This window comes from Linepithema humile, chromosome 8, assembly GCF_040581485.1.
Source record: "Linepithema humile isolate Giens D197 chromosome 8, Lhum_UNIL_v1.0, whole genome shotgun sequence".
NCBI classification, from domain to species: Eukaryota; Metazoa; Arthropoda; class Insecta; order Hymenoptera; family Formicidae; genus Linepithema; species Linepithema humile.
In genome coordinates this window covers 418859-445054 of record NC_090135.1, presented here as the reverse complement: position 1 = coordinate 445054, position 26196 = coordinate 418859, and the positions used below count along the sequence as shown (strand labels likewise).

Below are 26196 nucleotides of genomic sequence, written 5' to 3'. Positions count from 1 at the left end.
TACTTACATATTTTGAATATGTGAGAAATCTAATAAAACAGTTCGCGTTTTAATAATATACTCCAATCAAAAATAATAATTATTAATTATCGATCTCTCATTCAATTGTTAACTCTATTAAATGCGATAAATATACTGTATATAAAGCTGATCTTACATTGTTCTTAATATTATTGTAGCATTGTGATAGCCTACTCATTTTCTTGTTATTCAGACACCCATAGAAATTTCGAAAAACCCATGCGGAAAACATGTTTTAAGTCAGCAGTGCACGTATAATACGTTTTTATCTATTAATTGCTTGCAAGATAGTAAAAAAAAAATTAAAAATGCACAGTATACACACAGCCTTGCTTTGTAACATACCATAAAAAATAATATTATCAGATGTATTCATAAACAAAATAAATTTTAAAAATGTTTTTACATGAAAAAATTCTTAAAAATTTTTTAGAGCTTCGTATCTTTAAACTTTAAAATATATTTTTTTAATATTTTATAACAATATTTTTAAAATATCTTTGTATTTATTACTTAAAATATGCAATAATTTTATCAATATTTACAAAAGTATTGATTGTTTTATGGAAATTTCATATGTTCTAAACTCTGTGAAAGAATTATGAAAAAATCTGCCCCTTTTCTAAAGATTAATTTCTAAAATTTTCTTTATATAATTATTTATTAATAGCAAATATATTTACAGGGTGTCAATTAAGTCCCGGGACGGCTGAATATTTTTTCATGTAAGGTATTTTTGAAAAAGGTCAAGGTCATTTCTGAAGTAATTTTCAACGAGAAATTCAACGGTGACCTTCAATTTGACCTTGAGCTTGACCTTCAAAGTCATTTCAAGGTTAGGTTAGGTTTTTTAAATGGAAACCCCTATTTTTGATTCCAAAATCTAATAGCTGGTGTCAAGAGCTTTTCAAAACACTATAATGAAGTTATTTTTCATTAAGTACTTTTCGAGTTATGAGGCTTGTAAATTACAGTATTTTGACATAAAATACAAAATATCTTGTAAAACATTCAATTTTTGGGAATCTTACCTTAATACTTTTATGCATAAAATAATGAGACGAATCAATTGGTATAAAGAAAACACATAGTTGCTTTCAAGAAAAAGGTATTTTTGAAAAAAGTCAAGGTCATTTCTGAAGTAATTTTCAACGAGGAATTCAACGGTGACCTTCAATTTGACCTTGAGCTTGACCTTCAAGGTCATTTCAAGGTTAGGTTAGGTTTTTTAAATAGAAACCCCTATTTTTTATTCCAAAATCTAATAGCTGGTGTCAAGAGCTTTTCAAAACACTATAATGCAGTTATTTTTCATTAAGTACTTTTCGAGTTATGAGGCTTGTAAATTACAGTATTTTGACATAAAATACAAAATATCTTGTAAAACATTCAATTTTTGGGAATCTTACCTTAATACTTTTATGCATAAAATAATGAGACGAATCAATTGGTATAAAGAAAACACATAGTTGTTTTAAAAAAAAAATACGTAGTTTGCAACATGCAACTGCATACTTTTTTTTAAAACCAATGTGTTTTCTTTATACCAATTGATTCGTCTCATTATTTTATGCATAAAAGTATTAAGGTAAGATTCCCAAAAATTGAATGTTTTACAAGATATTTTGTATTTTATGTCAAAATACTGTAATTTACAAGCCTCATAACTCGAAAAGTACTTAATGAAAAATAACTGCATTATAGTGTTTTGAAAAGCTCTTGACACCAGCTATTAGATTTTGGAATAAAAAATAGGGGTTTCTATTTAAAAAACCTAACCTAACCTTGAAATGACCTTGAAGGTCAAGCTCAAGGTCAAATTGAAGGTCACCGTTGAATTCCTCGTTGAAAATTACTTCAGAAATGACCTTGACTTTTTTCAAAAATACCTTACATGAGAAAATATTCATCCGTCCCGGGACTTAATTAACACCCTGTATATATATATATATATATATATATAAACACTTTAAATTTATTAATAATATATTATATTTACTGCGTGCATGCACGCACGCACGTACGTATGCACACACAGACAAAGAGAGAGAGAGAGAGAGAGAGAGAGAGAGAGAGAGAGAGAGAGAGAGAGAGAGAGAGAGAGAGAGAGAGAGAGAGAGAGAGAGACATTTATGTGTTTTATATACTACTAATGATTATATGTAAAAATCTATATATACCTGATTGAAATGGAACCAACATCCAGTTAACTTAGCTCTAGGAAACTTTTTGTTCAACGATTTTACTGCAGCCATTTCAAAGTCGCTCATGATAAACTTGATATTTTGTTCAAGTTGTGGTATCAGTTGTGTAATTTTATCCCATAAAGCGTCATACATAGTTATTGTACGTACATCACATAATATAAATAATGTTGCAATACCCTGAAAAAGTCATGTTACTTATTTTTGTCATCTATTCCTGATACTTGGAAAAATTAAATAATTAAAATTTTAATTTTAATTTTAGTATCTTACCGTATCCATATATCGCATATGTACAGAGTAAAGCTGCGCAATGTGAGGTTTACATGGGAGAACCTTAGGCAAAATATGCAAAATAAAAGTTAATTATTAAATAAAATTAAATAGTAAATAAAAGGTAATTAGACTCTATATTGCTCTATATGTTATAATAACTTGGTTACTGTCACGATTTTATAAACACTTATAAAACTTATATACACTTATATAATTTTATAACACTTATAAAAATTTATATAAAATTTCTTTATTACAGAAAAAGATAGTCATATACTTACAGAAAAAGTTCCATCGACGTAGATTTCAGTAGCAGAAGATAATGCTTGTAATAAATAATTGGTTGATAAAATTATTGCACTTTTTCCATCACTTGTAATTACGTTTTCTTTATAGATATTTTGTAAGATATTAGAATTTTGTAAAATGTCATATAATGATGCCAATGTATTAGGTACGGATGGCTGATTTTTTGTTCGTTCACGATGCATACTGCATCTTATAGCTGCAAAACTCAAATATTGTGCTGCATCTGAGTTGCTGAAAAGAAGAGAGATATTGTAAATATAATATAATATTGACAGAAAAACTTTTGTGAAAATACAATTATATAAATTGATTGATTTTTTTCATAATTGTTTAATAAATTTATTCTATTATGACTGATGCGCTGATAAAGTAAAATAGAAAAATTTGTATTTATATAAATTTTAATAAAATTGTTAAATTAATATAAATTGAGAAGCAACATTTGAAATTAGTAAAAAAAACGTAATTAAAGTATATTAGCAAAATAATGTTTCTAATAATATTAACAGAAGTATTCAAACAATTAAAATAAACAATTTAAGTTTACATAAGAAATTAAAAAATTTAGTTGAAGTTTTTAATTTCTTATTTTAACTTAGATTGTTTATTTTAATTGTTTGAATACTTCTGTTAATATTATTAGAAACATTATTTTGCTAATATACTTTAATTACGTTTTTTTTACTAATTTCAAATGTTGCTTTTCAATTTATATTAATTTAACAATTTTATTAAAATTTATATAAATACAAATTTTTCTATTTTATTTTATCAGCGCATTAGTCATAATAGAATAAATTTATTAAACAATTATGAAAAAAATCATTCAATTTATATAATTGTATTTTCATAATAATATATATCTTAATACAGTATCAACTGTTTGTTATACAATATTAATTTTTCCTTATAAAATTTCTTGTATTGTATTAACAATAAAAATGCAAATAAAACACATAAAAAAACAATATATCTAATATGTTAAAGCAAAAAGATAATAACATGAAAAAATATATTGTTAGATTGTACATATTAGTAAACATTCAAAATCATCATTTGAGTTGAAAAATATGGAACATGAAATTGTACTTATTCCAGCAAAATTATGATTGAGAAAACAGTAAATGTATTCAATAATATAATTAAAGAAGATGCAAAAGTTGTAAACAATAATTTAATACAAAACTGTATTAAAGAAGTTTTCTAAAAGAGTCAATTAAAAACTGTAGCTATTTATTTTTTCAAACAATTGTTCACTAGGGACTTATAAGTCAACAACAAAATTTACAAGTCAACAAATGGATTTTTATATTTTATCTTTCTATTAATAAGAAAACTGCTAAAAGTCTGAAACATTTAAATCAAAATCAAAATATTGAAAATCAAAGGTATAAGATATAATTGTTCAAGATATTACAAAATTATTGTGGGTTCTAATATAAAAAAAATTGCTAAGTCCAAAAAATTATTTTTATAATTTTTATAAATTGTTTTATATATAATAATATTTATATAATATACATAGATGCATATCAGACTCTATTTTAAATGTATTATGTAAAAAAATTGTAGTAAATTATTTAAACTTTAAATGTTAATTATTATCATTTACCATTTAAAACAATTAATTTGGACTCAATCATTTCTACCTGAACGCCTATGTTATTCGATTCATCTAATACAAATAATTCCAATACAGTAATTATTCTTTTGTACAAAATATATAAAATCAAAAAATCTAAGCACATCAAAAATTAAAACTCAAGATGCTAAAGATGTCAAGTTTCAAAATAAAAATATCAAAAAAATTTCAAAATATCAGAAATATCAGAGATATTCCTATAAATTACAACATTTTGATGTAAAAGATATCTAAAAATAATGAAATTACAAAGTTTCAATTTTATTATGTTATAAATCATAAAAATTTCGATGAAATATATTGAAAAAAAGAAAATAATTAAACCTTCTGCATATTGAATCAAAGATTTCTTTTAGTGCAGTATGAGTCTCACGAGAGCGCTTTAACATTTCTTCTTTCATTTCAATTTGTGCTTTGATAAATGGTTTCTTAGGATGATTATGTTTTTTTAAAACAGTTACAATATTATCTTGAAAAGCAACTGAGCCAGGACATTTGGTTGTCCTCCGTGTATTGCATCGAAAGACATTGTTGTAGCGACTGTCTATATAGTACAAATAATCATCATATACGTAAAGAAGTGTCCCCTTCTTTTTTCCAGGAACAGTTTGCATCTACAGTGAAAAAAATATATCAGTTAAATCTTTCATATCGCAGAAATAATGTCAATATTCTCAGTTCTCAATTAATATGTACTTTTAAATTAAATTATTATAAAGTAACTTATTAAAGTTTTAAATATATAAACCTTCCATTAAAAATGAATAATAAAAATAAAAAATAAACAATATTTCTTTAAAGATGCAGCAAAATATTAATTATAATTTTTGCACATACAAATTCTTTATAAGTGAAATTTATATTGTATTGTACTATTGAGTAATTACAGAATCACATTATTTTTAATTTTTTTATATTTAATTAACCATGTTAACAAAAGCAATAAGTAACAGGTTAATAAAATATTTCATGTTGATGAATAGTTGATGAATTTAATCAACAAGAGAAAATTGCATAAAAGAAACATACTGTGTCTGTGAATATGTACATGTCTACTTTAAACATATTGATATGCATCAAATATAAAGTTCTTCATGCTACGGATACTCTATTACTTACTATGATAATCAAACAGGCAAACAGGCAAACAGGCAAAATATGTTAGATAAAAACGATACTCTCCTTGCAAAAAATATTTTAGTGTATTTTATATCTCACAAAAAACCTTTTTTTTAAAAAAAGGTAAAAAAAGGGCGCCAAGTACACGCCTTGTTATATTAAAAAAAAGTTTTCCTCATAAAAAAACCTTTCCAAAAAATTGTTTTTTTAAAAAAAGTTTTCCTCATAAAAAACCTTTTCAAAGAACTGTACTTTCAAAAATATATTATATTAAAAAAAAGTTTTTTTCACAAAAAACCTTTTCAAAAAAAATTGTATATATCATAAAAAACTTTCCAAAAAGATTGTATTTCCAAAAATATATTATAAAAAAATCTTTTTAAAAAAATTATATACATTTATTATAAAAAACCTTTCCAAAAAAATTGTACTTTAAAAAAAAGTTGTATATATTAAATAAAAATTTGCTACATATTCTGTCTATAAAAGAGGTGATATCAGAAAATGACGCCAAGTTTAAATAAAGAACCTTTCAAAAAAAGTTGCATGTATATCTAAATATTTATTTAAAAATGATATTTATGTTTATATCTAGTTAATTCTTCTTAAGTATACTTTTTAAAATAATTGCATCTGTATTTAGTTATTTTTTTTATATCTGTATCTAGTTAAATAAAAAAATTTTTCAAATTTAATCAAAATAAAAAAATATTACAAAATTTCGCAAAAAACTTGGCGCTGCTATAAAATAGCCTTCATTGCTCTATAATATTTTAAGATGTATAATAATATTTTAAGGCTATTTTATAGCAGCACCAAGTTTTTTGCGAAATTTTGTAATATTTTTTTATTTTGATTAAATTTGAAAAATTTTTTTATTTAACTAGATACAGATATAAAAAAAATAACTAAATACAGATGCAATTATTTTAAAAAGTATACTTAAGAAGAATTAACGAGATATAAACATAAATATCATTTTTAAATAAATATTTAGATATACATGCAACTTTTTTTGAAAGGTTCTTTATTTAAACTTGGCGTCATTTTCTGATATCACCTCTTTTATAGATAGAATATGTAGCAAATTTTTATTTAATATATACAACTTTTTTTAAAAATACAATTTTTTTGGAAAGGTTTTTTATAATAAATGTATATAATTTTTTTAAAAAGATTTTTTTATAATATATTTTTGGAAATACAATCTTTTTGGAAAGTTTTTTATGATATATACAATTTTTTTTGGAAAGGTTTTTTGTGAAAAAAACTTTTTTTTAATATAATATATTTTTGAAAGTACAGTTCTTTGAAAAGGTTTTTTATGAGGAAAACTTTTTTTAAAAAAACAATTTTTTGGAAAGGTTTTTTTATGAGGAAAACTTTTTTTTAATATAACAAGGCGTGTACTTGGCGCCCTTTTTTTACCTTTTTTTAAAAAAAAGGTTTTTTGTGAGATATTATTTCTTTTTTTTAGTAAAAATAATTTTAATAAATATGATTCTTTTTTTTTAGTAAAAATAATGGTAATAATATCCCACCATCACTCCCGTCATATTTTCAACACGACGATCCTCTTTTTGATTATAGAAATCTTAATTTATACAAACCTAATAATTTTTTTTTATATTTTACAACATGTTTTATAAGAAAATTATTAGTGATCATAAAAAGGGTATAAAAAACCATCTGTATTTCTAAGTTATTGCGTTTTTTCATATATAAAAACAGATTACTTTTGATCAAATTTCTGTAAGAATGACAAAAACATCTTTAGCACCTTTAGGCCATTGTCTTTTTTTAATTAGCGTATCGTCAGCTTCAATCCAAGTGTTAGACATTTCTTCTCTATAAACATTACATACCTGCCGATTCCACCAATGTGCACAAAGTACACTTTCTGTCCACTAACTACAGAATACTAACAAGGGAACGTTCACAAGTGTCCCCTCCCCCGATTTGATTCTCCTTGAAATATGTTGTAAAACATACAATTTGAGGAGACACGTATTTTTTTATAGCGGCCCTAACTTAAATTTAAGGGATTAAACACTCCTTTGAAAAAAAAAACGGTTTTTTTCTTTGTGTGTAACTATCGCCAAAACCGTAGGAGATAAAAAAATATTTCAAATAGAAGTTGTATGGCTTGTAATGGACTTTATAACTGTGTAGTTAAATTTTCAAAAAATAAAATTTTTTTTAATTTACCTCCACCCCTTGTTATTATTTTTTCGAATTTCAAAATTTTTGTAATGACAAAAGTTGTAGCATTTTTTACGCTGAATTCAACCATATATGATTTTATTATGTTTCGAAATCACATCTTTCAAAAATGAGTCATCAGTATCACATTATATGCGTCGCGCTGCATGACCGTTTATACCGCACTTGTGTTGTGCATAGTCGCAAAATAAATATAAAAATGACATGTTATTATATATTTGAGAAAGAAAAGTTAACTAAAATTGTTGCTAAAGCATCTCTTCCACATTACACTCTTACAGATAATCGCTGCATTTCGTGCGCAGCGCGTTGTTATATGCAAGTTAGCTATCAGCGCATATTACACTTTGAAGTTTTGCTTGCAGTGACCACGGGAAAATAATTTATGAAACGAAAACAGTGAATGAATCAATCTATTCAACATATATCTACCCTGACTCTACCTTCTTGGCCCGACTTGACTGAGAATGAAATAAAATATAAAATTCCGTACAGTTTACTCTTTTTCAATAATTTTAATATACTGTGATTCTACATGCTATTACATTTCACTAAATTACTACGATTTTTTTAAACTATGATATATAAAATGTATATTATAAGTATAATTATAATATACAGGGTGAGGCAAAAGTATGGAAACCTCCGAATAAGTTTTGAGGAAAGCATTTTACGAAAAAATGTTAAATACAAAAGTTTTAGGAAATTTCTCTGGCTTTTCAATGGTGACCTTGGATTTGACCTTGACCGTGACCTTGAAGGTTATTTGAAGGTCAGAGTAATTTTTTTAAATGGAAACCCCTATTTTTTATTCCAAAATCTAATAGCTGGTGTCAAGAGCTTTTCAAAACACTATAATGAAGTTATTTTTCATTAAGTACTTTTCGAGTTATGAGGCTTGTAAATTACAGTATTTTGACATAAAATACAAAATATCTTGTAAAACATTCAATTTTTGGGAATTTTACCTTAATACTTTTATGCATAAAATAATGAGACGAATCAATTGGTATAAAGAAAACACATTGGTTTTAAAAAAAAGTATGCAGTTGCATGTTGCAAACTACGTATTTTTTTTTTAAAACAACTATGTGTTTTCTTTATACCAATTGATTCGTCTCATTATTTTATGCATAAAAGTATTAAGGTAAGATTCCCAAAAATTGAATGTTTTACAAGATATTTTGTATTTTATGTCAAAATACTGTAATTTACAAGCCTCATAACTTAAAAAGTACTTAATGAAAAATAACTTCATTATAGTGTTTTGAAAAGCTCTTGACACCAGCTATTAGATTTTGAAATAAAAAATAGGGGTTTCCATTTAAAAAAATTACTCTGACCTTCAAATGACTTTCAAGGTCACGGTCAAGGTCAAATCCAAGGTCACCATTGAAAAGCCAGAGAAATTTCCTAAAACTTTTGTATTTAACATTTTTTCGTAAAATGCCTTCCTCAAAACTTATTCGGGGGTTTCCATACTTTTGCCTCACCCTGTATATAAATAAGCTTATATATATATAAAAGCTTATTTATTGTATCAATATATTATAATTATACTTATAATATACATTTTATATTTCAAGATTTTATATACCATAGTTTAAAAAAATTGTAGTAATTTAGTGGAATGTAATAGCATGTAGAATCACAGTATATTAAAATTATTGAAAAAGAGTAAACTGTACAGAATTTTATATTTTATTTCATTCTCAGTCAAGTCGGGCCAAGAAGGTAGAGTCAGGGTAGATATATGTTGAATAGATTGATTCATTCACTGTTTTCGTTTCATAAATTATTTTCCCGTGGTCACTGCAAGCAAAACTTCAAAGTGTAATATGCGCTGATAGTTAACTTGTATATGACAACGCGCTGCATACGAAATGCAGCGATTATCTATTAGAGTGTAATGTGGAAGGGATGCTTTAGCAACAATTTTAGTTAACTTTTCTTCCTTAAATATGTGATAACATGTTATTTTTATATTTATTTAACGACTATTGCGCAACACAAGTGCGGTATAAACAATGCGTCATGCAGCGCGACGCATATAATATGATACTGATGACTTATTTTTAAAAGATGCGATTTCGGAACATAATAAAATCATATATGGTTGAATTCAGCGTAAAAAATGCTACAACTTTTGTCATTACAAAAATTTAGAAATTCGAAAAAATAATACCAAGGGGTAAGAGTAAATTAAAAAAATTACATTTTTTGAAAATCCAACTACACAGTTATAAAGCCCATTACAAGCCATACAACTTCTACTTGAAACATTTTTTTATATCTCCTACGGTTTTGGCGATAGTTACACACAAAGAAAAAACTCGTTTTTTTCAAAAGGGTGTTTCACTCTTTAACTTTGAGTTAGGGCCGCTATAAAAAAATACATATCTTCTCAAATTGTATGTTTTACAACATATTTCAAGGAGAATCAAATCGGGAGGGGACACTTGTGAACGTTCCCTTTAAGAGTGTTGTCAGCATGTGTGTTGCTACACTTCTGCACTTCAAGACAAGAAAAATTTTTTTTATAAAGAATACTATTATTTTGATATACACTATCTCTATTCGTCTCCACAACACGTTACATATACATTTTACGACCGATATTAATTATATCAATGTGATTAGTATCATCAAAGCTGCGAGCTGACAGATCTGAGCGCCGCCATGTTGGAAAAGGACAGACATCTTTTAGAAAAAGAAAGGAAAGAAAAAAGACGCTCTTATGCAGGAATCGACATTTCACGGGATGTAGAAAAGGACAACCATGTCGCATTTTGATGCTTCTAGTTGACAAAGGAAAAACTTATATATTAGAGAAGGATGACGAACAGACGACGACGACCAAGACTTACATAGATTTCGGCATATTTCGACTTTGGCAAACTTTGGCAATTAATATATTTTTTTAGAAAGCATGTACAAAAAAAGTAAAGATACTTTTATTATGTAAATCGCATGTGCTCTATCGATTGAGCCTATTATAAATTCGATCGGTCCACGCATTATTGAGATATGAAAATCTCGACTCCTATCAGCTCATGTGCTCGCGTAAAGATACACGGTCGGTCTTGCGCTGCGCGTGAACTTGGCGCGAGACACTACCGTGTCTCTTGATTTTAATTGCTACTTGGAGAAAAAGCACATCAAACACTTAACGACACGCGCACAGGTAGAAAATTGTAGACAGGGTGAGAAAAAGCGCGGGAACGTGTATGCGCATGCACGGTTTATTACGGGTGCGTTCCACTTAACGCCCGCAACGACCGCGACCACGACTGCAAAATTGCGCGTTCCACTGGCCTAGTTTACACCGATTGTTTAGTACGCGTATCAAATACTAAATCTGCTTCTCCGATAGGTATAAATCGTTTAGTGTAAAATTTACACCAATCAAAGAAGCTGATTTAGTGCTTGGTCCGCGTACTAAATAATCGGTGTAAACTAAGCTAATAGCTCGCAAATGTCGCAAGCAAAAATTTTAGTGGAACGCATTAGACGACCACGGCATCTTCTGATAAATTTACTTCTATAACTGTGTCGCTTTCAGTATTGTAAAAAAGAATTATTTGCGACGACATTGTCAAACACTGTCAAACACCACGAACATTCTAGTTTAAAAACACGCGCGAAAATAGCTAAGATTACGACGACCCACGTTTGAACCACGGACGTCGTGAGCTCGACGCGGTCGCAATGACGTCATCTATGACGTTTCAAGCGTGACCACAAAGTATTATAAAGCAATGAAATTAACATGTAGTTTACTGTAGCAGCGCCAAGTTTTTTTGCGTTTTTTAATAAATATCTTTTTATTTTGATTAAATTTTTTATATTTTTTTATTTTTTAATTAAATATTTTTATTTTTTAAATATTTTAGTCCCACTTGGTGCCATTTCCTGATATCATATTTTTTTGTAGAAAGTATATATAATAGCTTTTTTGAAAATTTTAATATATACAAGTTTTTTTTTAAAGGTTTTAATATATCTCTTGATAATATATATGACAGGTTTTTTTGAAAGGTTTAATATATACGACAATTTTTTGAAAGATAAAACAATACGGTTTTGTTTTAGTTGTGACAAGATTAGAAGTTACGTACCGCGGAAAAATCGCGAAAATCGAGCACATTGTATGTACTGCATTTATCACATACAAGGCGAGCACGGTAGTTATAAGAAAAGCGGTATTACGACTAGAACATTTCAGGCACATATATCGCAAACAAATATTGCTTCTTCCTAATTGGTCAATTCCCAATCTTCAATCTTCAATCTCAATCTTCAATGCGTCGTCTGATACGGGCTTTATGGAAGTATTGTAAATTGATTAGCTACCGCGTTGTCTTTTGCCGCGCGGCAAGCGTTGTCGTTTTGTGTGCAAGAGTCAATAAATATGGTTTGTTCGTATCGCGTGCCTCAACATGTTCCTACTTGCTTAAATGCGCTTCAATTTATTTGTTCAATCAATTGAAACGCGTTAATCAATTAGAAGCGGGTAAGAGCGTGTTAAAGCATGTAAGAACATTCCGACGCAAACAAACCTAAAAGATGTGGCTTTGTGGTTTGCTACAACAATAATATAACGCAAAAATGATGATTTCTTAGCAAGGGGAGAATAAAGTATAAACTATTTACTAATGCAGCCAATTCAGCCAAAAAGAACAGACCTTATAAAATTGGCCATGCAACGCATGGTCTATATATTATTACGTCTATGGGTTTCGTATTCCCGAGTCCAGAATCCAGAATATGACATTGTTGTAGCATGTGTTGTATATTGCTTCTGTAGTATTTTCGCTTCTGTAGTATTTTCGCTCGTCGTTTTCGCTTTTGTTGTTTAATTTTCATTTTGTTTTATATATTGGTTGTCAGATATGTCATTTTATGGCTTAAAACAACGTAGGTACTTTATATTATTCATAAAATTTTATATTTTATAACACATTATATAGTATATTGATTAATATTATTTCATAAAATAATACACCAAAAATGTTTCAGAAAATGTGCAGAAAGCTTGTCGAAAACCCAATTGCGATGATTTGGATTGTGGCTTTGTTCACTCATATAAATATTGTTATGAATACCAAAATACAAAGTGTTCTAGACAGAATTGCCCGTACCTACATTGCACCAGCGTCGAGCAATTTCGATACACAGTGACGGGTAAAGCAACAGACAATTTAAAAAGAGAAGTTGGCCGAACGTTACAAAGCGTGAACATATGCGGCGATTTTAAAAAAAATGTATGTAAACGAGCGATTTGTAATCGTCGACATATTCGTCCTGATACACAGCCGCTTGAGTGTCCGATATGTCGAGAAACAATTACAATGAAAACTTTTGGTGCTGCGACGTGCGGACATATATTTTGTTACAACTGTGCCTTACAATTTATAAGTAATGACGAAAAAATAATTATACAATGTCCAATGTGTAGGTTACATGTAACGTACAGAGAATTTATATAAACTTTAAGTACATTCTTTTATTGCTATTATTTTCTTACTATTTACTATTAACATTTTTGTTTACTTCTACTATTTACTTACTTTATTTGTTTGTATTTTTATTACATTTTCTTTCTTTTACTTTACAATCTTTATCTTATTTTACCAATTATACCTATTATTTACATGTATTCATCTATTGCATTTAATCGACTAGTTCTTATATAATATTTATTTCATATTAAATTTTTCACTATCTAAATACTTAAATTGGCTCTTTGTTTCTTATTGCACTCCTATTTCCTTCTACTTCTATTCTGTATGTTACCCTTACTCTTTCTCTTTCTTAAAATTCCTCTTCTTATCCTCTTTTTATCCTAATTCTATTGTTTTGTCTTTAATTTTTCCTTTTTTTCTTTTTCTTTCCATTTTAGCCTATTTAGAATCTTTCCCTTTACCTTATCTAACTCATCACTCCAAACCAAGTAAGAGACTGACTATGAAATTTAGGCGAAAATCAAAGGTAAAACATAAGAATGTGTTCTATGTACACTGAAGAAGAATAAAAATTAATCTGAAACAGATTATATTAATACACAGATTAGGAAGTGAACAAAAAGCAAAAGTAACCTTGCGATAACTCTGGAAGTTTTTTATTTCTTTATACGATGAAATTTTATTATTTTTTTCATACTCACATAATGTAACTTTAACTCTTATGTTATGCATTTAACTAAACATTGAAGAAATTATTCTTTATTGTTATCTAATTTTGTATTTCTTTATCTAGAACCATAACAATAAGATGCTTTTTGCATATTTCAAATATCTTGTTTCGTAAATATTAAATTTGAATACAAAGATTTAGACGTAAAGTTTTTATAAGATTTGTGCAGTATCAAAATGTTAGAGTGAAGACATCTTCTGGCCTTTAGAAGAGAGAGAGAGATGACGTGTGGTTTCCCTCTTCTCTCTCTTACATTATTAAGAGTTTTTCTTTTGTTTTTTGGTTTTTATATATACAGCGTAGCTGCGCCACATTTTGTTACTTACGTTAAGACCTTCGTCGATGTCACATCTAACTTTTAGAGTGTTATATAGAGTATTACCTGGTGGTGTTAAATATTTAGAGATAGGATACAGGATTCAGAATTGGATAACTAAGAGTGCGCAGTGAAAGAGAGATATATTTGTACTAGCGAAGGAGGTCGGTTGTGGACTGACTAAGGCTGTCCTTCGTTCAACCTCGCGCATTCTGCCAGGTTATGAGCCCAGTCACTTGGTGAACAAGAAATTAAGAGTTCCTTCAGAGAAACCGTAAGTACATATTTAAGCAGGTTCTAGTCAATGGAAAATAGAGAGAGGCGGAACTATAAGAGACCGGACATGTCATGTAAAAACGAACGATATTGTATCAATCTCAGAATTCCAAGAAATTTAGAAAATCACGCTTGTGTCGCAAAGAAAACGTGTCTCAAAAATAGATCAAAATAGTAAATATATCTAAGATAAATTCTAAAGAAAACAATTGCATGAACTGTCCGGCACTTGGCGGGAAACAAAGTCACGTGGTCCAGCCATAGCCATAAAATATATGCAGAATCGCAATCGATCAAGCAATAGAAATGAATGCTGTGCAGTGACGAAGCGCGGCGCCAGTGTATGTAATTCTCCGGTGTAAACGGACTACTAGTGTACCTGCACCGGAACCATAAAACGCAGTGCGTGTAGTGGTATAAACTATATAGCATCCTGCGCGTGACGCGCGAAATCATTTGCGAAAGAGAGAAATTATACAGAGAACTTAATAAAAAGAAACTATATCTTATTAATATAAGAACTATCAAAGAATTTAAATAAATTAAAAGATCAGTATGAACCGACTGTACTCATGTAAGTGATCACCCCCACCCATTAAGTAACGGCAAAATCGTAGTACGACTAGTCGGTTTGGGAGGGAGTATATGAGTGCAGGCGGTAAATACAAAAGATCAGAATATTGATTTGTCGTACAAAGCAATATTCACGTGTGCGAAATAAGGTAAAATAACAAAGAGTAATGTTTGGCAGGAAGCAGAGATATATATTCAGAGATGGAAGGGCAAGGAAGAAAAAAAAGACGACCAAACTTCAAAAACAACAAAAGGTAAATTTATTTCCTAACTTATATTCGCACACAATAAATAAAAATTGTGGAGAAAGAGAACAAGAATATGGATCCATAAGTATGTGGTAATATGTCCAAGGACATATAACATGTACGCTGTTCGTAAGTCCAAACATTAATGAGAATATAATCTACATGCTAATCATATTAACCGAAATTACAGAGACACAAGATGAAAACAAGGCCATACTAAACACAATGGTAAAACTACTAATACAACAAACCGAAGCAACTACAAAACTAGGTACATACGTGCAAAAAATGTATGAAGGGATGGAGACCCTCATAACATCAATAAAAGTACAAGAACAAATAGGAAAGGACCTAAAAAAAGTGACCGAGACCTGTCTAGCCGACGTCCGCACCCTTTCAGAGAAAGTAAGAGAAGTACCAACAAATACAGAGATCTCAGAAATTATACACTCTACTGCTATCGAACCAAATAATACAGAGTGGTCAGAAATTCAAAATCAAACAAATAATACCGAGAATATTACTCATATGCAATCACTAAATGAAATGACTAAAACCTTTGCAAATTTAAATAAAACTTTAGAATGCAATATACAAAGAAAATTTAATATTAAAAGAGATTATAAACTAACAACTAAAAGTAATCTAGATCTATGGTTAGATTCCTTAAATTCAGAATTAGCTGCGAACGATTTATTAGAAGTATTAAATAATAATAATGACAATTCAGAGAAAACAATGAAAGAAAAAAATATCATTAGAGACATTATAATAAATCGACTCGACTCTAAATACCATCAAAAAATCATAGAATTAAAAGACCCCAAAGACATATTACTAAAAATTAAAGAAATTAAGAGACTAGAGACAAACATGACGCACGTTACTGTGAGACAAAAACTCTATAGCATTAAAAAGTCACAAAAAGAAAAAGCGGTCGATTTCTTCGATAGATTCGACAATATCATAAGAGAATACGAAATTTGCAATTCCGAAATAGAACTAACTGAAAAAGAAATAAGAGCTGCCTTCTACAATGCAGTGTCTGACTCCAGCCCGGAGCTGAGAACGGCATATATTGTAAAAGGCCAAACAGGTCCAGAAATGACCATTGAACAAATGAAGACTTGTCTCTTACAGATAGAAGCAACAAGACAAAATACAGAGGCCAGAGCAAATATGATTCAGAGGACGGAGCCACGAGCAGGAACATCACATCAGAGCACAGGGGACATAAAATGCTATTGTTGCAACAAAATAGGCCACTGGCAATCTGATTGTCCATTGAAGACTTATGGTCTGTGGTTCTGCTATGTGTGCAATATGATCACAGACCATAAGGGCGACAACTGCCCGAACAAAGTTCAAAGGTATGAACCTATTAAAAATAACTCAAATATCAACACATTAAACAGAAGCAAAGATAGCGGTAGAGGTAAATTCAGAGGTAGAGGAAATAAAGTTCAGAGTAGGTACCATCCTTATGACAAGAAAAACCAACCGAAAAACCCATCAGCTAAGATTGCAGGTAAGCATAACATAACAAAACAAACTGACAAAAAGATTAGTTTTATAGCTGACTCAGGAGCAACAGAACATATAATAAGTAAAGGATTACTGCTCAAAAATTTTATTAAAACAATAGGAGAAGAAATTCGGAGTGCAAATAAAAACAAAAGAGCAAATATAAAAATAGATGGAAAAGGAAACTTACATTTAAAATCAAGCATAACAAACGAAACGATTTTTCTATTCAACGTAATAGCAGCACCAGGAATATCAGATAACTTACTGTCACTAAGAAAATTCGCAGAAGCGGGTTATGGTATATATCTAGATAACACGGAAGTAAAAATCTTTAATAAAGAAAATGGGGAAGAATATATAACGGGAAATTACGTAAAACCGAACTGGATAATTGATTTTGAAGTAGATAATTCTGAAGATACAGAGAACAAAAGCAATAAGTACATAGTAACTGCAAATCTAGTTTCTCTAGAAGATTTCCTGTCACAACCTCAGACAGACCAAGGGAATTCAGAAAGTACAATAGACATACAGAGACCGCCTGAGGTTGGGAGGGAGAATGTACAGGAAATCACGGAAAACACAGAAACAAAGGAGAAAAATCAAACAGAGACTGGAATTTGGAGTGAGGAATTAAATAAGAAAATTTTGGATCTAAATAATGTTATACCAGAAACAGAGACAAATAAACTAATAAATAATGCAGAGAAACAAAATAATGAAAATATTAAATACAAACCATCTGAAGGAATGATTTGGCACCTGAGGCTGGGACACACGTCATTAGAATATATGAGACAAATGCAAAAGTACGAAGATAAGTTGAAAAAGATCAAATTTAACAGAGAAATATTAGACTGTGAAACGTGTGTTCTGGCTAAGATGGAGAATCTTCCTTTTAAAAATCAGAGAAGTAGATCAGATAGACCACTACACACAATACATGTAGACACGATGGGCAAGATCTCACCGGCGTCATTCCCGGGAAAGAACAGATATATCATAGTATTCATTGATGATTACACTAGGTATGCAAAAGCTTACAGTGTGAAACAAAAGAGTGAATCCGGCCAATGTCTAGAAAGATATTTAACACACATAAAAAATCTGTCTGAAAAGAATGAAAGAGTATGCTTTATCAGAGCAGACAACGGTACAGAGTTTACAGGAGGAGAATTTGCAGAAATAATGAAAAAAGAAGGAATCAGTGGTGATTTTTCACCACCATATACTCCAGAGTTGAATGGCACAGCAGAGAGATTTAATAAAACAATTCAGAAAAAAATCAGAGCCCTCATGATTGACTCAGGACTACCATCAACAATGTGGATTTTTGCAACCGAAGCGGCAGTACATATCTACAACCGGACACCACATAAAGGTATTGAATTCAAAACACCTTTGTCAAAAATTAATCCCAAGGTGAAAAGCCACGTAGAAGAACTGAGAAGATTTGGATGTCAGGCGTACATAAAAATTCCAGTCCCAGAAAATAAATTTTCAGAGAGAGCAATAAAAGCTATTCTGGTGGGATATACGCCAACAGGTTACTTGCTGTGGCATCCACAGACACAAAGATTCTTAAATTCTAGGCATGTAAAGTGCAACGAAAAATTAGTCTACAAGAACGTGGCTAAAATAGCTGAATCAACTGAAATAGAAATTGAAGAATCTAGAGAGGAAATTGCGGAGGAACAAGATAAAATAACAGAGAGACGAGAGGATCACTCAGTTGATTCAGAAACAAAACAAATAGATGAACTAGAAAACACGACAAAAAGGAGAGGCAGACCCCCAAAGAGGAAAGCCAACCAAGAAAAGGAAAAGGAATCGAAAACTAGAAAATTGCCAGATAGGAAAACAAAAGGCAATCCTCAGAGAGATCCGGATTTTGTTTATAGAATTCAGAGTATTGAGACAGAGGAAATTGATAAGCGGACTGAAGATGAAATAGTACATGCAAATTTAGCCAGTGTCAACAGAGACCCAACAAATTACAGAGAAGCGATGGAATCGCCAAACAGAGAACAATGGATAAGAGCGATAAGAGAAGAGCTAAATTCAATGACAGAAAATAAAGTTTGGGAAATTGTAAATAGACCAACAAAATCTGCTAATTGTAAGAAAACAAACATCATTGATTCCAAGTGGGTGTTCAAGAAGAAAAATGAAGAAAATGGTCAAGAAAAATTTAAAGGCAGACTTGTAATTAGAGGTTTCAAAGACAAAAATGAGTACGAGATATGTGAAACCTATGCACCAGTTTCGCGCCTGTCAGTTATTAGATCAGCACTGGCCATTATAAATAAATATGACTTGGAAGCAATACAACTGGATGTGAAAACTGCATTTCTCAATGGTATGTTGGATGACAACATATTTATGGAAATTCCAGAAGGAATCGAAGTCAATGATAGTATCAAAAGAAATAAAGTGTGCAGACTAAAGAAAACGTTGTATGGATTAAAGATCAGTCCGAAGAAATGGAATCAGAGGTTTACAGAGGAGGCTTTGAAACTGGGACTAGAGAAAGATATAAATGATCCATGTCTATTCACTTGGAGGAAAAATGGAGAAGTTGTATTGCTAGTATTGTATGTTGATGACATACTAGCAAGTAATAACACAGAGAAAATGAAACAAATCAAGACCAGTTTATGTAACACATTCCGAATGAAAGATCTAGGAGAACCTAAATTATACCTAGGAATGAAAATCCAGAGAAATAGAGAAACAAGAGTTATGACACTGAGTCAATCGGAGTTTACAGAAAATATACTAGAAAGGTTTCAAATGAAAGAGAGCAAAGCTCAGAATACACCAATGGTGACACGACAGATGAAAAATAAAGAAAATAAAAATCCAGAAAGACTGAAAGAGACTACAACTCCTAGTAAAGCACCTTACCGAGAAGCTATTGGATGCCTGCTTTACTTAGCCAGAGCTACGAGACCAGACATAGCTTTTGCAGTAAATTATTTATCCAGAAGACAAAAAGTCCCAAAGAAAGTGATTGGAAAGACGTCAAAAGGATCTTTCGCTATTTAAGAGGAACCACAGAGATGGGATTAACGTTCAGAGCAAAAGAAGAACAATTAGAAGCTTACGCAGATGCAAGCTTCAAGGATTGTGAGGATTCAACATCAACTGGAGGATACATAATAAAACTCTATGGAAATGCCGTATCATGGAGAAGTTACAAACAGTCCCACATAAGTCTATCTACCTGTCAGGCGGAATATCTCGCCATGAGTGAAGCTTGTCAAGAAATAGTATCCTTGGACAAGGCCATAAGAGACATTACTGGGAAAACCTTTTACCCAGTGACAATCTGGTGCGATAACAAATCAGCTGGAGCAAGCACTCAAATGGATGGATCACACAGGTTAAAAAATTTTGATGACGAACTTTCAGAGATTCAGAGAAAACTCGAAGAAAGAGAATTAACAGGAAATAAAAGACATATAGCAGAAACACATGGAGATTATATAAAGAGCTGTGTGTTGAGCAATCAAGTTAGGGTAAGGTGGATTAATACAAATGAGAATCCAGCTGATATTCTGACAAAACCTCTACCGGCTCCATTACATACTTATTTCAGAGAAAAATTATTAAATATATTATGAGTTACATTAAGTTCAGAGTCGTAGAATTTGTGTTATTTGTTTCAGACTCCCTTGAGCTAGAAACCGAGGAGCCAAGACCAGAAGAGGAGGGAGTGTTAGAGTGAAGACATCTTCTGGCCTTTAGAAGAGAGAGAGAGATGACGTGTGGTTTCCCTCTTCTCTCTCTTACATTATTAAGAGTTTTTCTTTTGTTTTTTGGTTTTTATATATACAGCGTAGCTGCGCCACATTTTGTTACTTACGTTAAGACCTTCGTCGATGTCACATCTAACTTTTAGAGTGTTATATAGAGTATTACCTGGTGGTGTTAAATATTTAGAGATAGGATACAGGATTCAGAATTGGATAACTAAGAGTGCGCAGTGAAAGAGAGATATATTTGTACTAGCGAAGGAGGTCGGTTGTGGACTGACTAAGGCTGTCCTTCGTTCAACCTCGCGCATTCTGCCACAAAAAACTTATGCTTTGAATATACAAAACATCTTTTGAATAGATATAATATATATTACTGTATTGTATTCTTAATTTTTATATTAAATAATACAAAGAAAATAATACAATAAGAAAAAAATAGTTTAGATATGATATGTAGAACATATATTCTCAATATTATATATTTCTTTTGAATATTTAATTTGTGCAAATAACTGTTTCTTACATAAACAGTATATACAAAGTACATAAACGCAAAAAAAGGACAAAAATAGTATTGATAAAAGATTATACTTGAAGTTCATATAAATTTTTTGTACTTTACGTGTAGCTCACATATTCGACATTTTATGCTAATTCCTTCCTCATCAGGACTTATAAATTGTAAGGCACAGTTATAACAAAATATATGTCCGCAAGTCGCCGCACCAAAAGTTTTTGTTACAATTGTTTCTTGACATATCGGACACTCAAGCGGCTGTGTATCATGACGAATATGTCGACGATTACAAATCGCTCGTTTACATAAATTTTTTTTGAAATCGCCGCATATGTTCACACTTTGTAACGTTCGGCCAACTTCTCTTTTTAGATTGTCTGTCGCTTTACCCGTCACTGTGTATCGAAATTGCTCAATGCTAGTGCAATGTAGGTACGGGCAATTCTGTCTGGGACACTTTGTATTTTGGTATTCATAACAGTATTTATATGAGTGAACAAAGCCACAATTCAAATCAGCGCAATTCGGTTTTGGACAGAAAGCTTTCTGCAAGACATTTTCTGAAAAATTTTTGGTGTATTATTTTATGAAGTAACATAAATCACTATATAATGTGTTATAAAATATAAAATTTTATGAATAATATAAAAGCTATAATTACCTTGTTTTAAGCCATAAAATGACATATCTAACACCTAATATATAAAACAAAATAAAAATAAAATATATTTCCGAAATATTCTCACAATATTTGCACAAAAGCAAAAAAACGACAATAATTAATAACGAAAACAATAAAAGCGAAAACAACAAAAGCGAAAACGACAAGAGCGAAAATGTTATATCAACAATATGCAACATACGCTACAATATGTCATATTCCGGTAGCACCATAGACGTAATATAGACCACGCGTTGCATGGCCAATTTTATAAGTTTGTTCTTTTTGGCTGAATTGGCTGCATTAGTACACAGTTAATAATTTTTTTCTCTTCTTGCTAAAGGCCATTGCACGTAAAAAAATTTTAGCATTATCCGTAAGAAATAAACGAATCGACCAATCATAGTGAGCAATAACGCGAGCGCAATCTTAATTGCTCAGTGTGATTGGTTGATTTGCTTATTTTTTACGATTAATACTAAAACCTTTTTTGTGTGCAATAACCTTTGAGAAATCATCATTTTTGCGTTATATTATTGTTGCAGCAAACTACAAAGAGCCATCTTTTAGGTTTGTTCGCATCGCAATGTTTTTACATGCTCTAACACGCTCTTACCCGCTTCCAATTGGTTAACGCGTTCCAATTGATTGAACAAACAAATTAAAGCGCATTTGAGCGAGTAAAAACATGTTGGGGCACGCGATACAAACAAACGATATTTATTGACTTTTGCACACAAAACGGCAACGCTTGCCGCGCGACAAAAGACAAAGCGATAGCTAATCAATTTACAATATTTCCATAAGAGCGATTATCACGGTTCGGTTATCACGTCGCTTCTTGCTGCACAGCAAGCGTTAGAGCTTATCCAGACAAACTTACATTGTCGCATAAACATATGCATAAGAAAATTGATTGGTCCATTTCCTTATGCATTTGCTTATGGACCAATCAATTTCCTTATGCATATGTTTATGCGACTATGCAAGTTTGTCTGGATAGGCCTTTACTGCGTCCTGTGTGCAGAAGCTATATTTCTGCTTTCAATAAAATATCATTTATTTGCTACTATAGTGAAACTTAGCAGTTTCCTATAACATTGACATAACTCAAATATAATGATTTCTTAGCAAAGGGAGAAAAAAAGTATAAACTGTATATTAATACAACCAGTTCTGCCAAAGGAACAGACTTTAAGTGCATGTCAGACTAAAGATTAAAAAATTGTGATTATGAATTGGAGATTGTAATTTGATTAATTAGTATAAAGCAACCTAATACTGTTATACAGGGTGTCCCAGACTTACCGTATCACCCGTTAATGGCAGATTCCTGAGGTCATTTGGAGACGAAAATCTTAATACCAAAATGTCGAGGCTACTATAGTATTTGAATGGGAAAGGCTTAAAGTTTACCAATCAGCTTGTCAGAATTTCGCGCGCTCAGGGACATCGCATCTCGAAAGAACCCTTGCACAACACTTTATTCAATACGTTTTATTTACTTCACTCAGCTCTTATTATTTCTTTATACTAATTGGCTAAATTACAATTTCTAATTCGCAATTTCAATCTTCTAATCTTTAGTCTGATACGGGCTTTATGAAATCGACCATGCAACGCGTGGTCTATATATTATAATGTTCATAGTACTATCGGCATGCAACTTTGGTATAGGTTATATTTGCTTGTGTCGTACATTTCGCTATTGTCGTTATTTTCTGTCTATTATTATTTTTGCTATTGTCGTTCTTTTATTCCAAAAATATAAGTTTTAATTGCAAAAATGATTTGTCGTGATTATATGATACGCGTGTGTTATAGAAAGCCTTGTAAAATGTATCATAAAATCATAGCCTGTAATAACGAATCATGCAACGGCAATAGAGTGTGCAAATTTGTACATCTAATGGAAGATGAAATAATTGAAATTAATAATAATATACGACCGTTTCGTGAAACGGTGTACAATGAAATGAAACGTTTAGCTTTCATTTTAAGAGAATCTTATCCTACAGAATTAAGAGTACACACCTGCTCATTATATATGCTGGGAGAGTGTATGTGGCCGTGCTTATCATGCGGAACAATTTCCAACAACAGTAAGTCTTCTTTAACTGTTTAAAAATTTTAATTATTAATTTAAATTATTATGATAAATTAAACGTATTTTTAATTTCAATAAATACTCCCCCAGTATGTAGCAAATGTTACATAATATTAAATGGGGATATAGAAGCATTGAATTGTGGCCATGTATATTGCAAGTATTGCATGGAACGACTGCAATTTCGCATAGATGGTGCCTTGCCAGCATATAATTGCGTAAAATGTCATATGTGGGAAATGTTTATCACGTTATGTAAGTATGAAGAAAATAAATTTCTCTTTATCTCTATTTTTAACAACGTATCGCTAATTTGCAACAACAGTGACTCAACAATTTGTCACAACAGTGATATAATTAAGAAGTAATGATTTTCCAGAAAATAAGTTTCAATGTTACAATTTATTATAATTTTTATATTACAGTGAAGCAACTTTCTCATAGAGATATTTAATATTTCACTTTTGTTCTACTAGTAACAAGCAAAATCTGTTCTTTTCTATATGAGTGACTCAAAGTTAGCAAATTTTGAATTATGTCATTGTTGCAGCAAATGAGCGATATATGAAAAATGGAATTGGAAGCTTATGCTTTTTGTATATCTTGAAAAAAATTTTTTTTGCTATATATATTCATCATATGTTAAAAAAATGTTAAACTTGTACTTATGTTCTGTACATTGCCAAAGAGTATTTCAATTTTTAAAAAAATATTCATTTTTAACATTTTTTAAATAGATTATGTTAAAAGCAACACATTTAATTTTATTTTTATTATTTTATTTAAGAAAATCTATTTTAAAAAGTATAAATTTATATATTCTAATAAAGATAAAATATGTTTACAGATGGAACAGAAGGAACAATTTAAACATAGAAGAAAAGATGGAAATATTTATATTTACTTTTATATTTGGTATATAACGCATTTAATCAAATATTAAAAATTATTTCTTATTAAGGGAAAAAGTTAGTAAAAACATACCGTATCTATAAGACTGACTTAAAAACGCATTATCTGCATAGCTTTTTCGAAATTCTTTTGGGCGTATATATAACAAAAAAAATGAGCTGGCATCTCGATGTTACAATAATTTAACAACCAATGTAGGACTAGCTTTGCAGTACATTGGTCGCATTTAGCAGAGTCAACAGTTGAAACACAGTAATCAGTAAATATTATTTGTGATTGCAATATACTATTTGATATACAACTGTTATATCTGCTAAATGTGACTAATAATATTGAAAAATGAATATCGGTCTAAGCATGTAATCAGTGATGCCAATTCGAGCTCGCTGGTACCATGGGTATCCCCTCCACTACGGTACCAATGGTACCAGCGAGCTCGAATTGGCATCACTGCATGTAATAAATGCGTATATGAGCATGCACGCTAATTTCCCACTTTTCTTTGTGCGCAAGCCGCAAGAGGGGAGAACCTTCGGAGCCACGCCATATTTGTGCGCTTTTTGCCATGCCATGTACAATGGGCGCGTTCAGCAGAACATGGTTGCGTTCCGTTTCGCACATTATGCGCACGAATTACATAGAAAACGTTCCGTTTCACTCAATGCGCGCATGAACAGCGCTTAGAATTCCCTAGATTCCCACCACCTGCAGCGCATAATACACGCATCAGCTACCTCAAGTTTGAGTTGCAGCAGCTTATGCGTTCCATGCGATTGCGTAATTGCATATGGCGATTGATAGCGATATTATAAAAAGTGTCAAAATAGGAAGAGTCATAATGGAAGAGTCATTGATCGAATTCCCAGTCTTCATTGAAGAAACGCAGAGTATCATTACATTTATTGTGGAATCCATTTTGATTTTCCGCTTCTAATGCGTTCAATATCGTTCCGTTTCAAAGCATGTATCATGCGCATAATGAAACGAAACGCAGCCAATGCGCTAAGCATTAGCGATGCGAACGATGCGTGCTATGCGCAAAACGGAACGCAACCCAAATCGCTTGGTAGCAATCGAACGTGATTGGCTCTTACTTTTAGAACCAACAAATCAACGTTAAGTGATGACTAGACGACAATTCAGCAGTTGTTCTGCTGAACGCGGCCAATCTTCCACGAGCTCGTGTTGTTACATGTCTGATGTGCTTTTGTCGTAAAATCGCTTTTGTTATAACGTGCCAACGTTGTATCTGATAAATGCAGCGTATGCGTGCATGTTTCTTGCGATGTTTTTCCGCGGTACATAACCT

At 30.7% G+C, this 26196-nt stretch overlaps 4 long non-coding RNA genes across 7 annotated transcripts; 2 read left to right on the top strand and 2 right to left on the bottom strand.

Annotated features, from left to right (window-relative positions):
- Nucleotides 1-2263: 2263 nt before the first annotated feature.
- Nucleotides 2264-3727, bottom strand: LOC137001390 (uncharacterized). Its single transcript, XR_010891416.1, has 3 exons — nucleotides 2783-3727; nucleotides 2499-2561; nucleotides 2264-2405 (listed from the first exon to the last, which is right to left on the bottom strand). It is a non-coding gene; the product is annotated as an uncharacterized lncRNA (long non-coding RNA).
- Nucleotides 3728-11497: 7770 nt separating this feature from the next.
- On the top strand, nucleotides 11498-16653 carry LOC137001783 (uncharacterized). Of its 4 annotated transcripts, XR_010891653.1 has the most exons (4): nucleotides 11498-12711; nucleotides 12814-14579; nucleotides 15333-15408; nucleotides 15593-15958. It is a non-coding gene; the product is annotated as an uncharacterized lncRNA (long non-coding RNA). The 4 variants fall into 4 exon arrangements; XR_010891650.1 differs by adding an exon at nucleotides 16543-16653 and having other exon boundaries at nucleotides 12814-15807; XR_010891651.1 differs by having other exon boundaries at nucleotides 15333-15958.
- A 4699-nt stretch (nucleotides 16654-21352) lies between these two features.
- LOC137001785 (uncharacterized) lies at nucleotides 21353-22153 on the bottom strand. The gene is made up of 2 exons (XR_010891655.1): nucleotides 22071-22153; nucleotides 21353-21902 (listed from the first exon to the last, which is right to left on the bottom strand). It is a non-coding gene; the product is annotated as an uncharacterized lncRNA (long non-coding RNA).
- Nucleotides 22154-24044: 1891 nt separating this feature from the next.
- On the top strand, nucleotides 24045-24943 carry LOC137001784 (uncharacterized). Its single transcript, XR_010891654.1, has 2 exons — nucleotides 24045-24230; nucleotides 24823-24943. It is a non-coding gene; the product is annotated as an uncharacterized lncRNA (long non-coding RNA).
- Nucleotides 24944-26196: the final 1253 nt, after the last annotated feature.